Source organism: Schistocerca piceifrons, chromosome X (genome assembly GCF_021461385.2).
Source record: "Schistocerca piceifrons isolate TAMUIC-IGC-003096 chromosome X, iqSchPice1.1, whole genome shotgun sequence".
NCBI classification, from domain to species: Eukaryota; Metazoa; Arthropoda; class Insecta; order Orthoptera; family Acrididae; genus Schistocerca; species Schistocerca piceifrons.
Window position 1 is genome coordinate 351,404,175 of NC_060149.1, and position 13,489 is coordinate 351,417,663.

The window sequence follows — 13,489 nt, forward strand, 5'->3', positions numbered from 1 at the left end:
TCAACCGATGGAGTCACGAGCTCAGAAGAGGCACTGCAGGCGATATCGTGCTATTAGCAAAAGCACTCGCGTTGGTCGTCTGCTGCCGTAGCCCGTTAACGCCAGATTTTGCCACACTGTCCTAAAGGATACGTTCGTCGTCCGTTGCACATTGATTTCTGCGGTTATACCACGCAATGTAGCTTATCTGTTAGCACTGACAACTTTACGCTAACACCTTGCCCTCGGTCGCTAAGTGACAGCGGTCGACCACTGCGTCGTCCGTGGTGAATTTTTGGCACAGTCTTGACACTGCGGATCTCAGATAATGAATACCCTAACGATTTCCGAAATGGAATGTCCCATGCATCTAGCTCCAACTACCATTCCTGGTTCAAAGTCTTTCAATTCCCGTTTGAGGCCATATTCACGTCGGAAACCTTTCCGCATGGATCATCAAAGTGCAAATGACATCTCCGTCAATGCATTCACCATTCACACCTTGTGTACGAGATGCTACCGCCATCTGTATATACTCATGTAGCTGTCGCATGACTTTTGCCACCGCAGTGTAATGTGAAGACACGCACAAGCAGTACCGCCGTCGAAGAGTGGAACATCCATAAGCTATAACGTATCGACCGCATTGTAGACAGCATACCGAGGAAGATCGAAGCATGTTAAACGGCGCAGGCCGTAATGGCCGAGCGGTTCTAGGCGCTACAGTCTGGGACCGCGTGACCGCTACGCTCGCAGGTTCGAATCCTGCCTCGGGCATGGATGTGTGTGATGTCGTTAGGTTAGTTAGGTTTAAGTAGTTCTAAGTTCTAGGGGACTGATGACCTCAGATGTTAAGTCCCATAGTGCTCAGAGCCATTTGAACCATTTGTTAAATGGCACGGGATAGAACAGCATGGCCGCGCGGAGTGGCCGCGCGGTTAGAGGCGCCATGTCGCTGACTGTGCGGCCCCTCCCGCCGGAGGTTCGAGTCCTCCCTCGGGCGTGGGTGTGTGTATGTTTTCTTACCATACGTTTGTTTAAGTTAGTTTAAGTAGCGTGTAAGTCTAGGGACCGATGACCTCTGAAGTTTGGTCTCTTGAGAACTCACACACATTTGAACATTTGAGAGCAACATCGTACTAAATATTATCCCGCAGCAGATTTTTATTTCGAAGATGTGTAAAGACGTGCTCTTTCAAGCAGACTGGGTTTGGTTATTGTTTTGCTTTTATTTAACAGTAAAGTTTCTTTCAACTTCATATGACTTGTTATTTCATTCATTGTTCCCCCTGAATGTAAACCCACGCACGTTTTCAGACACGAAGGAGGTGCAAACTTTTTAGAGCAGTTTATTATTGAAAGAAATGAATGAAACGTAAGCGTGCTAGAATGCCTTCATGTAGTTTATAAATTGGAGTGTAGAATTCGTGTAGCACGAAGTTAAACAGTGATTCAAATTACGAATGTACGGAATTAGCATAATTATTTAAAGTAAATAAACCAGTAACTATGATGTTCTTTATAAAAAAGTGGGAAACAATTCGGTCTACTCGGCACAAAGGTAGGAACTGACGTAACAATACAGAAAATTAATGAAAGCGGTAGACACGTGTTACCTGAGAAAAACCTTATACTTAGTACGTAGAGAGGGGAACGTTTCAGGAAAGCACACATGCGAAAGGTAAATTGGAGAGGAACGTGAAAAATAAATTTGTGTAGAAAAAGAATTGGCACAGAGTGAAAGACACGCCGTCTCATGAACGAAGCTTAGAAGTATTAAACGAAAATACAGATAACATGTCCCGACAGATTAAAACTGTGCGGCGCACCAAGAGTGGAAACCAGATCTTAGCCTTTCGCGAGCAGAATTCTCTTTCGGACTGAAAGACTATCTGCCACCACATTTCCACCTCTTTCCAAATTCCGGAGTGTCTCTCATACATATCTTGCACGGAGTACGGTTTCGATAGAACCCAAGAGTTGATCCTCGATAATTCATTCGTGAAAAAAGTGATGACAGCGAAAGACGAAGATCTGGTTTCAGCTACTGTTCCTGCGTGCAGTTTTAATCTGCTAAGAAGCTTTGTAAAAGCGAACACTCCACTGCAGAGTGAAAGATTAATTTTGGAATACACGTGTTCGTATGGAAACAGGAAGAAAATAACTGCACGAAGGTGAATGTAAACGAAAAACGAGCAATCATTGTGGAAAGGTGTTAAAAGCATGCATATGTGGTAGCGTGGAGCGACTCACTTGCGAGAAGGCGCTGTCGGCTGTCGGCCGTGGAGCACCAGGCGCTGGCTGCGGCGCCGCGCGGTGAGCCCCTCTCTGCAAACACACACACATCACCTCAATCAAGCAATCTCCAACATCAAAAGGAATCTAATACACATCTGAAAACTAAATACATCTCCGAAGGTAGTTCCCTTGGATAACTTTTCACTTTTTCTTCTTCTACGTAGTCTTTCTCAAACGATTGCCAGGATACTATCCTGTAAAACAACTGGTTTATTCGCTTGCTATACTCTCATATCGCAGTTTGGCAATCAGCTAGTTACCTTTTCATTATTGGTAAAGTGTTTGAGAGGAGCTAAAACAAAACTCTCTGGAAATTAAATAATGGATTTTTGTCCGAATTTTCGTAGCCAAGCGTATAGTCGGAAATGGACAAGTAAGGTATCAAATTGACAGGATGAGGTCAAATTTTTAAAAAAATGGTGCTAAAAAAACTTAGTGATCAGAGGGAAAATTGAAATATTTCAGGAATAGCTGTTGTAAATAAAGTGTCAAAAAGCTCATCTCCTCAAGGCCTATCTATTCTGCAAGTTGGTGTGATATTAACTTGCCAGTAAATAATTCTGAAATGAATAAATTGAAAAAAAAAGGTCAAATGTTTTGTGAAATTATTTGTCTAAAAGTAAGAACTAAAATAGATTAGAGAAACATTAGTATCGCCTTTGAATGATGCTCGAAATCATGTACAAAAACTGAAGTGCTGATCGAGAATTTCAAGTTCATTGTTTAACTTATATTACTGGAGGATATTTGTCTGGTGGCTTATCTAGACAGTGTAGCGTCTGGTATACCGTCGCCAAGGTAGCCCCTGCGGGCCGGCAACACATCTAACACCACACAGGACCGAGGTTGTCTATACCCAAGGCGTAAGCAATGGTAAACATCGGCTGTTTCGAGAACAGACATTCTGCGTACCACTTCCTGCAGAAGGAGTTCGAGATGGCCTGTAGGAAGAATTACTACACCAACATCTGATTGGCTGGCCAATACTATTTAAAGGCTAGAACCAGCACCGGAAGTCTTCTCCTCTCCTCCCTCCCGTTTCTTCCCCCTCTTCTGTCCAGGTATGCCCCCCCCCCCCCCCCATCTGCCCTAGCCTGTGGTGTGACATTTTCGTGCCGACTTTTTAGTGCAGAGTTTCCAGTGATTGTTAAGTGTTGTGCGTCTTCTCCGAAGTGTTGCGAACGGACATCATACTGTCGCAGGGTGTGATTTTTATATCTCTTGCGAACAGAATCCAGACTGTTGCCGTGTTTTTTAATTGTCTGTCTACTATTTTCCCTGTCTGCTTCCTGTGTATTTTATTATCATCGCCCACCATTTGTTTTATGTTTTAACTTTCCACAATTTTCGGCCGTTTTACAATTTAAGTCACCGTTTTATCAACTGCTCTAATTGTTTCTTATCTTCTTATGTTTTAAAAATTCTGTAGGCTGAAGAGCGGCGTACTAAACTGCTGCCAGTCCGTCCCCTTCGGGGGCAATCGAAATCCAATAAAGGAAAAAAAACAGCACCGGACGTCAGTTCACGCCGAATACCGTCCTCAAGGACGTCTCCACGGAAGACTACATCTTCGCCATCGGAACAGGACTTGGAATTAAGTGTATGTGTGTTATCACGGACGCTTGTGGGTAACTTAGAAGTTATCTTTTGTTGCCTCTAGTAGGAAATTCTTACTGGCTTTGTGAGTGTGTCTTTTCGTTGTTAGCCGGCCGCGGTGGCCGTGCGGTTCTGGCGCTGCAGTCCGGAACCGCGGTACTGTTACGGTCGCAGGTTCGAATCCTGCCTCGGTCATGGGTGTGTGTGATGTCCTTAGGTTAGGTAGGTTTAAGTAGTTCTAAGTTCTAGGGGCCTTATGACGTAAGATGTTGAGTCCCATAGTGCTCAGAGCCATTTGAACCATCTTTTCGTTGTTATTCAGTCATATCCATGTAGACTCACGTAAATAAAAGCTGTGTTGCATAAACTTTTAAATTGTCAATTACAACAGTGTCATTTGCTGTAAATGATTTAAAGCCTTATTCAAAGGTGCGTCAAATGTTTCTCTAATCTAGTTCATTTCTTACTTTTAGGCAAATTATTTTATAAAACATTTGCATTACTTTCCAAGTTTTATTAATCGTAGTTATTAAAATTTTACTAAATTATGTGGTTTTAGTATTTTTATCATAACTTGATTTCAAAATATTTAATCTTTTCATGTTTTCATAATAATTTCTGAAAATTAATGGAAAAATTCCCAGCCAAAATCCAAACGATTACGTTAGCTTAAAAATAAATTACGCATGATCTAATACTGTTCTTTTAACACACCTTTAAATCCAATGCTCTCTTTTAATATAGCAAATGGGAAATACCAAAATTCCTGTTGAAGGGGCAGCTAGAAGAAACCGAAACGAATACATATCCGGTAAATGAGAACAAGCAACAACTGGTCTCGAGTGCTGCCAATATGAGCTGATCCACAGCGTTAAACGGGAACCGTTGTTCTCTCCTGTGGAACTCGAATACGCAACGAAATTTGGAACTACTGAGTTCTCCGTTCTCTCCATGCCAAAATGTCACTCGTCAGTTCGAGTCATCAATTCGGGACTGTAACTCGATTTTTCAAACTCTTATACCTGTTCCCACACAACTACAACACTCATAAAGGGTATTACGCCAAAATAACATTTTTGCAGTATTTCTAAGAGGAATACGCTCCGTGAATTGTGTCATAACTTGATGGCTATTGCACCGTAATTATTTTTTTTATTATTCTAGACTTTGCTTCTGGATGACATTGCTATAAAATCAAAATATTCTGCGTGATTTCCTCTCTGGTTTCTCCGGGTGCTGCTAAAACATTGCAATGGACTTGAGATTGAAAATTTGAAGAGCAGTCCGAATATGAAATTGTTATTGGGATCAATGACAGTCGCTCGCTGAAAGTCAGCGAGCACTGGTGACAACTTAGAAACGCTGTATTGCTCACCAAGGTAACGTTGAAAGTGAAGGGGCTTCATCGCTACTTGCCACCCACGTGCAATGAAGTGTTATATGTGAGTATCCTTGTTGTAGGAGACTCTGAATGTGGAATGTACGGCCCGATTCTGTTGGTGATCATAATGAGAGTCGAGGGAGAGAGCGAAACTCATCCTAGCACATAGCATGCTTCACTCCCAAAACTCCAATAGGGACGCCGATCGTAGTGTCTTCACCTGACGAACGGATCACTGTCATTAGTGCCACATGGTCTCCCTCATACGATAATGAAGAGAGAATTTGAATTTAACAGAAGACGTTGCAACAGAGTCGGATAACGTGGAGCATTACGCGACCGCTCCTCTTCATTGGGAAAATATTGTCAATGAAAATTTCTTCCAACATCATGATATCACCCACAGACCCCCGAGACAGCTTTAAAAATTGCTTTTGTTAGCAACATAGGATATGGAAGAGGCTGCTTATCGACCTGGAGAACTGCACTAAAGCTCGGTGAGTAGCTTACTATGTAGACGAAAACTCAAATGGTTCAAATGGCTCTGAGCACTATGGGACTTAACGTCTGAGGTCATCAGTCCCCTAGACTTAGAACTACTTAAACCTAACTAACCTAAGGACATCACATACATCCATGCCCCAGGCAGAATTCGAACCTGCGTCCGTAGCAGCAGCGCGGTTCCGGACTGAAGCCCAGTAGAACCGCTCGGCCACAGCGGCCGGTGACGAAAGCTCGGGCAACTAATTTTAACGAACAGTTTACTGTAGACATATGTTTAAGCTCTAGCTCTTTTTTGACTATATTTTTTTCTTATCCAATTTTGGTTGATCTATCGTATTTCTTGCTTTGTAACAAGTCACTGTAAACAGTGCTTATGGTCAGCGACACATAGCGGTCAAGCCCCCTCAGCTGCCTGTTCTGCAGCTGTAACCAAGGTCTGTTGACGGGTACCCTGCACCACGGGTCATGAGTGTTTATTACAATTTTAAGGTGTTTTTATACAATGCGACGATGCTAATCATGGCTGTACAGTCTATTTGCCTCTTTTATTAACTTATATGGGACAATTATGTTGTTTAATATACGCTTCTCATATAATATGAATCAACGTTACAACCTGTAATGTTGTTAACTTACAATGATGATCTTACTCAGGGGAATGAACATTCTTTTGTAGTTCATCACGAAGATGATCATAACGGTCGAGACCGATCACTGAATAAAACAAATTGTTGCGATCATAGACTTTTTTGGTTTCTTCATATTGTCAAATACTGAATCGCCGTTATCTTCAGGGGACCATGTTACCCCTCATGGTCGCGCAACTCTCTTATCAAGATACGATAGGCGCCCACGTCTCGTGTGAAAGAGAAGAAAGGTTAAATTTTAACTTCCCGTCGACAACTTGATCTTTACATTCGGACCATAAGCTCGACTTCCAAGAGCACGCGGAAGGAAATCTGCCCTGTTGTTTTCAAAGGCACTAAACTGGCATTCGTCTAAAACAATTTTGAAAAATCAAAGAGAATCTAAATCTGGATGGCCGGAGAGAAAGATAACTCATCTTCTCCCTATTGCTTGAACCAGTGTATACCCCAGTCGGTAGCGCCAAACCGATGTCACTATTGTTGATGACTTCTCAGAAAGCCGGCCGCTGTGGCCGAGCGGTTCTAGGCGCTTCAGTCCGGAACCGCACTGCCGCTACGGTCGCAGGTTCGAATCTGCCTCGGGCATGGATATGTGTGATGTCCTTATGTTAGGTTTAAGTAGTTCTAAGTCTAGGGGACTGATGACCTCAGATGTTAAGTCCCATAGTGCTCAGAGCCATTTGAACCATTTTTGAACTTCTCAGAATATATAAGGGGTGAACAAAAAGTTTCCGTTCTAAGCCCGAACAGTCCAGAATCAGTATGCCGGTCAGGCAAAATCATCGCGAACATTGAGCCAATCGTCCCACCGACGCACCCGTTTGGTAAAACTGTCTTGATGCCTGAAGAAATCCGTAACTGCCTGCTGCCTGCTGACAGGATTCGTCGACACTTTAGGACATTTTTTAAGGGGCAGAGGGCGTGATAATCGCATAGAGAGAGATCAAGATTATATGGCGGATGCTCGAGTGTCTCCCAACTGAGGCATAACTTCTACGTTACGACATTTGTTATATGGGGACGTACGTTGTCATGAAGCTGCAGCACCCCTTCTCGCACCATTTCACAACGTTGGTTTTCGACAGACATGCTGCCGCATACACATTCTTCATTCCCGGGCGCACATCTACTGGTGTTTGTGCTTCGGCAGCGAAGAAAATAATAGCAGCCCTTTGATCTTATGTCGAGGCATTTGGCAATAACGTCACCACAGTTCACGTTCCAATATTTAGGCACGCACGTCGGAAAGCACGAATACCACACTAATCCCTTGCCTACATGTCGGTGCTTATACACAAGGATCGGAGTCGCGTCAAGATGCACATGTAGCAACGCCCTCAAACGAAAACTTTTTGATCGCCCCTTATAATTTCAAATACTTCTTCACTAATGATATCCTGAAAGGTGGAGCTCTAGAACATTATTTTAGTGCAATTATGATAGAGGTGCTCGTATTGTCCTATGACAACCCGTACCACGATGCCAGGTACTGGCGCTGTACAACAATAACGAATGCAATCGTAGATATCCTTAGAAAGGCACTACTACCATTGTTGAGGAACAGAGCATCAGAAAATCGAACCAAGATCAACGGATTTACTAATTGTGCGTAAACGCTATAGTAGTTGGAATACATGATTAAATTTGTCGGAGCGAAAATTAATACACAAAGGTGCCCCTCCTGGCAGCAACAATGGCTATAACCCAGTTGGGCATCGAGCCGAATTCCATCGTTGTTTGGGAACACTAAGTCCATGAGTGGCTGCAAATTGTCTCCAAGTAGCCGAACATAATCACGACTAGCCAATGATCGGTTCAGTCGGACCAGATGACTCAGTCCAGTCTATGTAAGCACAACCCACATCATTACGGAGTTCGCCCAGCGCCTTGTTGACAACTTGGGTCCTTGGCTTCGTGGGACCTGCGTCACACTCGGAACCAACCATCAGCTCTCACCAAATGTAATCGAGAATTATCTGACCAAGCCACGGTTTGCCGGTCGTCTAGGGTCTAACCGGTATGGTCCAGGAGAGGCACTGCACGCGATGTCGTGCTATTAGCAAAGGCACTCGTGTCGGTCGCCCGCTGCCATATCCCATTAACGGCAAATTTCGCCGCACTGTCTTAACAGATACGTTCTTCGTACGTCCCACATTGATTTCTGCTGTTATTTCAAGCAGTATTGCTTGTTTGTTAGCACTGACAACTCTAAGCAAATGCCGATGCTCTAGGTGGTTACCTGAAGGCCGTTGGCCATTGCGTTGTTCGTGGAGAGAGGTAACGCCTGAAATTTGGTGTTCTCGGCACACTCTTGGAACTGCGGATCTAGGAATATTGAATTTCCTAACGCTTTCAGAAATGGAATGTGGCGTGCGTCTAGCTCCAACTACCATTCCGCGATCAAAGTCTCTCTTAATGCCGGCCGTGTGGCCGAGCGGTTCTAGGCGTTTCAGTCTGGAAACGCGCTGCTGCTACGGTCGCAGGTTCGAATCCTGCCTCGGGCATGGATGTATGTGATGTCCTTAGTTCAGATAGGTTTGAGTAGTTCTAAGTCTAGGGGACTGATGACCTCAGTTAGGTTTGAGTATTTCTAAGTCTAGGGGACTGATGACCTCAGATGATAAGTCCCATAGTGCTTAGAGCCATTTGAACCATTTTCAAAGTCTCTTAATTCCTGTCGTGCAGCCATAATCGCGTGGGAAACCTGTTCACATGAACCACCTGAGTAGAAATGACAGTTCTGTCATTGCACTGCCCTATTATACCTTGTGTACGCGATACTACCGTCATCTGTATATGTGCATATCGCTATCCCATGACTTATTTTTAAAAAATGGTTCAAATGGCTCTGAGCACTATGGGACTTAACATCTGAGGTCATCAGTCCCCTAGAACTTAGAACTACTTAAACCTAACTAACTTAAGGACATCACACACATCCATGCCCGAGGCAGGATTCGAACCTGCGACCGCAGCGGTCGCGCGGTTTCAGACTGAAGCGCCTAGAACCACTCGACCACTCCGGCCGGCCATGACTTATGTTACATCAGTCTATAGTTCACTAGGCAGTGCAAGACTGTACAGCCGCGTGACATTTCCTGAGTCAGGAAAGGCACTTGTTTGCAGCAACTGTGACGTCTGGAACAGCACTGACTGACCTATCAGTTAACATTAATATAGGATGTGTACGCCGTTCGCCCTTACGACAACTTGAACTTTGTGGAGCACACTTCCACTGAGATGTCTAAATGTCAGGGGAAGAATGGCAGCCAAGTCTTCCGCAACAGCCGAAGAAAGAAGGAAGATTATGGTTTAACGCCAGTCGACATGGAGGTCACTAGCGACGGAGCACAAGCTCGGATTGTTTTAAGTATGGGGAAGGAAATCGGCCGTGCTGTTTCAAAGGAAATATCCCGGCATTTGCCTGGAGCGATTTAGAGAAATCGTGAAAAAGCTAGATCTTGATGGTTGGACGCGAATATGAACCATCATCCTCTCGAATAAGAGTCTAGCGTGCTAAACTCTGCGCCACCTTTCTTGGTTTTAAAAGCAGAAACCAGAGAAGGTTTATACGTTGGACGCTTGCGTCTGAAGTGAAGTCAACATTTAACTCGTCCCAGAGGTGCTACACTGGATTCAGATCGTGATTCCAGGCAGCCCAGTCCATTTCAGAAATGTTATTGTTCACATACTATTGTCTCACAGAAGCTGCTTTATAGCCGGGTGCATTTCATGCTGATACGAGAAGCCATTGCTTCTAAACGATTCCTCTCCTGTAGGCAGTACACAACGCTGTAAAATGTGCTCGCATCTTTCATATTTAGCGTTTTCTTAATCTCAATAAGGGGACCATCCCTAATCACGATAAACGCACCTACATCTTAAACCTACCTGGTTATTATTCCTCTGTTGGAACTACACATGAAGCGAAGCAAAATTCTCTAGGAACTCGCCAATGCCAAACCTTCCATCGGAATCGTTACAGGGTATAGCGTGATTAATCAGTTCAGAGCACCCGTTTCTAGTTATTCACTGACCAGCGCTATCGCTCTTTACACCAGCTGAAAAGTCGCGCAGCACTGACCACAGAAATGTTGACCCCTTCGCACAGTGGTAGCTGGACTGCTGGCAGTAGTTTCAAAGGCCTGGCTGAATCCTTCCGCTAATTACATGTTATTTTTTACAACAACCCTCCGCAATACTCGACGGTCTCTGTCAGTACGTGATGTCTGCCTAGTCTTGGCATAGATGTGGTTGATCGTTCGCATTTCCAATACAAAATCACATCACCAGTTATCGACTTGTGCCGCTTTAATAGTGCTGAAATGTCGATATTGTATCTCCACCTCCTTTTATACCGGTGCGTCCGCCTCTCGTGACATCTAGTGGTCGTTTCCGCATTGCACGGTGGTGTCAGGATGTTTTTGATCAAATAATATGTATGTGAAAAAGAGAAGCTGGGCGTCTAACAGTAACTGATCCACAACTGTGACTTTTTTTTAATCAACTGTTTGATGAAACAGCTCTTTACTCGACGAGTCGGAATAATGTACGTTTTCTTGCTGAAAAATAACTACACTCATGCTCATAAATTAAGGACAATTGCAGAATGTGGTGCCACACAACGTGGTTCTACACAAAACTGGTGATAATAGCATAGGTACATAGGGAACACACACGACACAAATCTGTAAGTCCACGGTATTGGTGATAAGTTGAGAAAACCATCCCGAAACAGATGTGCTACAAAACGCCACTGCTTCCTGCGCATGTACCCCGATATCAATATGGGATATGATCACCATGCGCACGTACACGGGCCGCACAACAGATTGGCACACCTTGGATCAGGTGGTCGAGCAGCTGCTGGGTTCAAATGGTTCAAATGGCTCTGAGCACTATGGGACTTAACATCTGTGGTCATCAGTCCCCTAGAACGTAGAACTACTTAAACCTAACTAACCTAAGGACATCACACACATCCATGCCCGAGGCAGGATTCGAACCTGCGTCCGTAGCAGTCCCGCGGTTCCGGACTGAGCGCCTGAACCGCTAAACCACCGCGGCCGGCACAGCTGCTGGGGTATAGCCTCCCATTCTTGCACCAGTGCCTGTCGGAGCTCCTGAAGTGTCCTAGGGGTTTGAAGACGTGTAGCGATACGTCGACCGAGAGCATCCCTGACGTGCTCCATCGGGTTTTAGGTCTGGAGAACTGGCAGGCCACTCCATTTGTCTGATATCTTCTCTTTCAGGGTACTCCTCCACGATGGCAGCTCGGCGGGGCCGTGCGTTATCATCCATCAGGAAGAACGTGGGACCCACTGCGCCCCTGAAAAGGCGGACATACTGGTGCAAACTGACGCCCCGATACACCTGGCCTGTTACAATTCCTGTGTCAAAGATATGCAGCGATGTACGTGCACCAATCATGATCTCACTCCACTCCATCAAACCACGACCTCCATACAGGTCCCTTTCAAGGACGTTAAGGGGTTGGTATCTGGTTCCTGGTAGACGCCAGATGAAAACCCGGCGAGAATCACTGTTCAGACTATACCTGGACTCGTCTGTGAACAAAACCCGGGACCACTGTTCCAATGACCATGTACTGTGTTCTTGACACCAGGCTTTACGGGCTCTCCTGTGGCCAAGGGTCAGTGGAATGCACCTTGCAGGTCTCCGGGCAAATAAACCATGTCTGTTCAGTCGTCTATAGACTGTGTGTCTGGAGACAACTGTTGCAGTGACTGCGGTAAGTTCCCGAGCAAGGCTACCTGCAGTACTCCGTGGCCGTCTGCGGGCACTGATGCTGAGATATCAGTCTTCTTGTGGTGTTGTACACTGTGGACGTCCTGTACCGTAGCGCCAGGATATTTTTCCTGTCTGCTGGAATCGTTGCCATAATCTTGAGATTACAGTTTGTGGTACACAGAGGGCCCGTGCTGCGACTTGCTGTGTTTGACCAGCCTCCAGTCTCCCTAATATTCTACCCCTCATAACGTCATCAACATGTGTTCTTTGAGCCATTTTCAACACACAGTCACCATTAGCACGTCTGAAAACGTCTGCATACTTACTCGCTGCACCGTACTCTGACATGCAACAACACACCTCTGCGTGTGTGGACTGCTGCCAGCGCCAGCATGCGACTACCGCAGGTTAAAGGCACCGCATGGTCATACCCCGAGGTGATTTAAACTCGCAAGCGACCCACCAGAGCGTTGTTTCACCATGTATCAGCATTATCCTTAATTCATGAGCATGAGTGTATTTTGTGCCTTCGTTTGTAGATTTGGAGCTTCTATTGCGTCATATACACTGAGGTGACAAAATTCATGGGATAGCGATTTACACATATACAGATGGCAGTAGTACAACGTACACAAGGTATAAAAGAGCTGTGCATTGGCGGAGCTGTAACTTGTACTCTGCTGAGTCATGTGCAACGGTTTCCGGCGTGATTATGGCCGCATCACGAGAATTAACAGACTTTAAATGTGGAATGGTAATTGGAGCTGGACGTATGGGACCTTCCATTTCGGAAATCGTTAGGGAATTCGATATTCAGAGGCCCATAGTGTCAAAAGTGTGCCGATAATACCAGATTTCAGGTATTAACTCTTACCACAAAGAACCATTGTCCAACGGCTTTCACTTAACGACAGAGAGCAGTGGCGTTTGTGTAGAGTTGTCATTGCTGACGGACTTACAACACTGCTCGAAATAATAGCAGAAATAAATGTGGGACGTACGATGCAGTTCCTTCTCTAAATCCTCGCACAAACGAAAAAATGGCTGACATCGAAATAAGTGTCCAAGGAATAGAAGAGCAACTGGAATCACTTAACAGAGGAAAGTCCACTGGACCTGACGGGATACCATTTCGATTCTACACAGAGTACGCGAAAGAACTTGCCCCCCTTCTAACAGCCGTGTACCGCAAGTCTCTAGAGGAACGGAAGGTTCCAAATGATTGGAAAAGAGCACAGGTAGTCCCAGTCTTCAAGAAGGGTCGTCGAGCAGATGCGCAAAACTATAGACCTATATCTCTGACGTCGATCTGTTGTAGAATTTTAGAACATGT

The 13,489-nt window shown here is 44.9% G+C and overlaps 1 protein-coding gene across 1 annotated transcript in view; it reads right to left on the reverse strand.

Moving 5' to 3' along the window:
• Positions 1 to 13,489, reverse strand: part of LOC124722882 (cAMP-regulated phosphoprotein 21) — a 768,630-nt gene that overhangs the window by 535,435 nt on the left and 219,706 nt on the right. Inside the window, exon 2 of the mRNA XM_047248019.1 lies at positions 2,233 to 2,307. The gene's annotated coding sequence lies outside the window, so the exon portion shown is untranslated. The remainder of the gene's footprint in view (positions 1 to 2,232; positions 2,308 to 13,489) is intronic.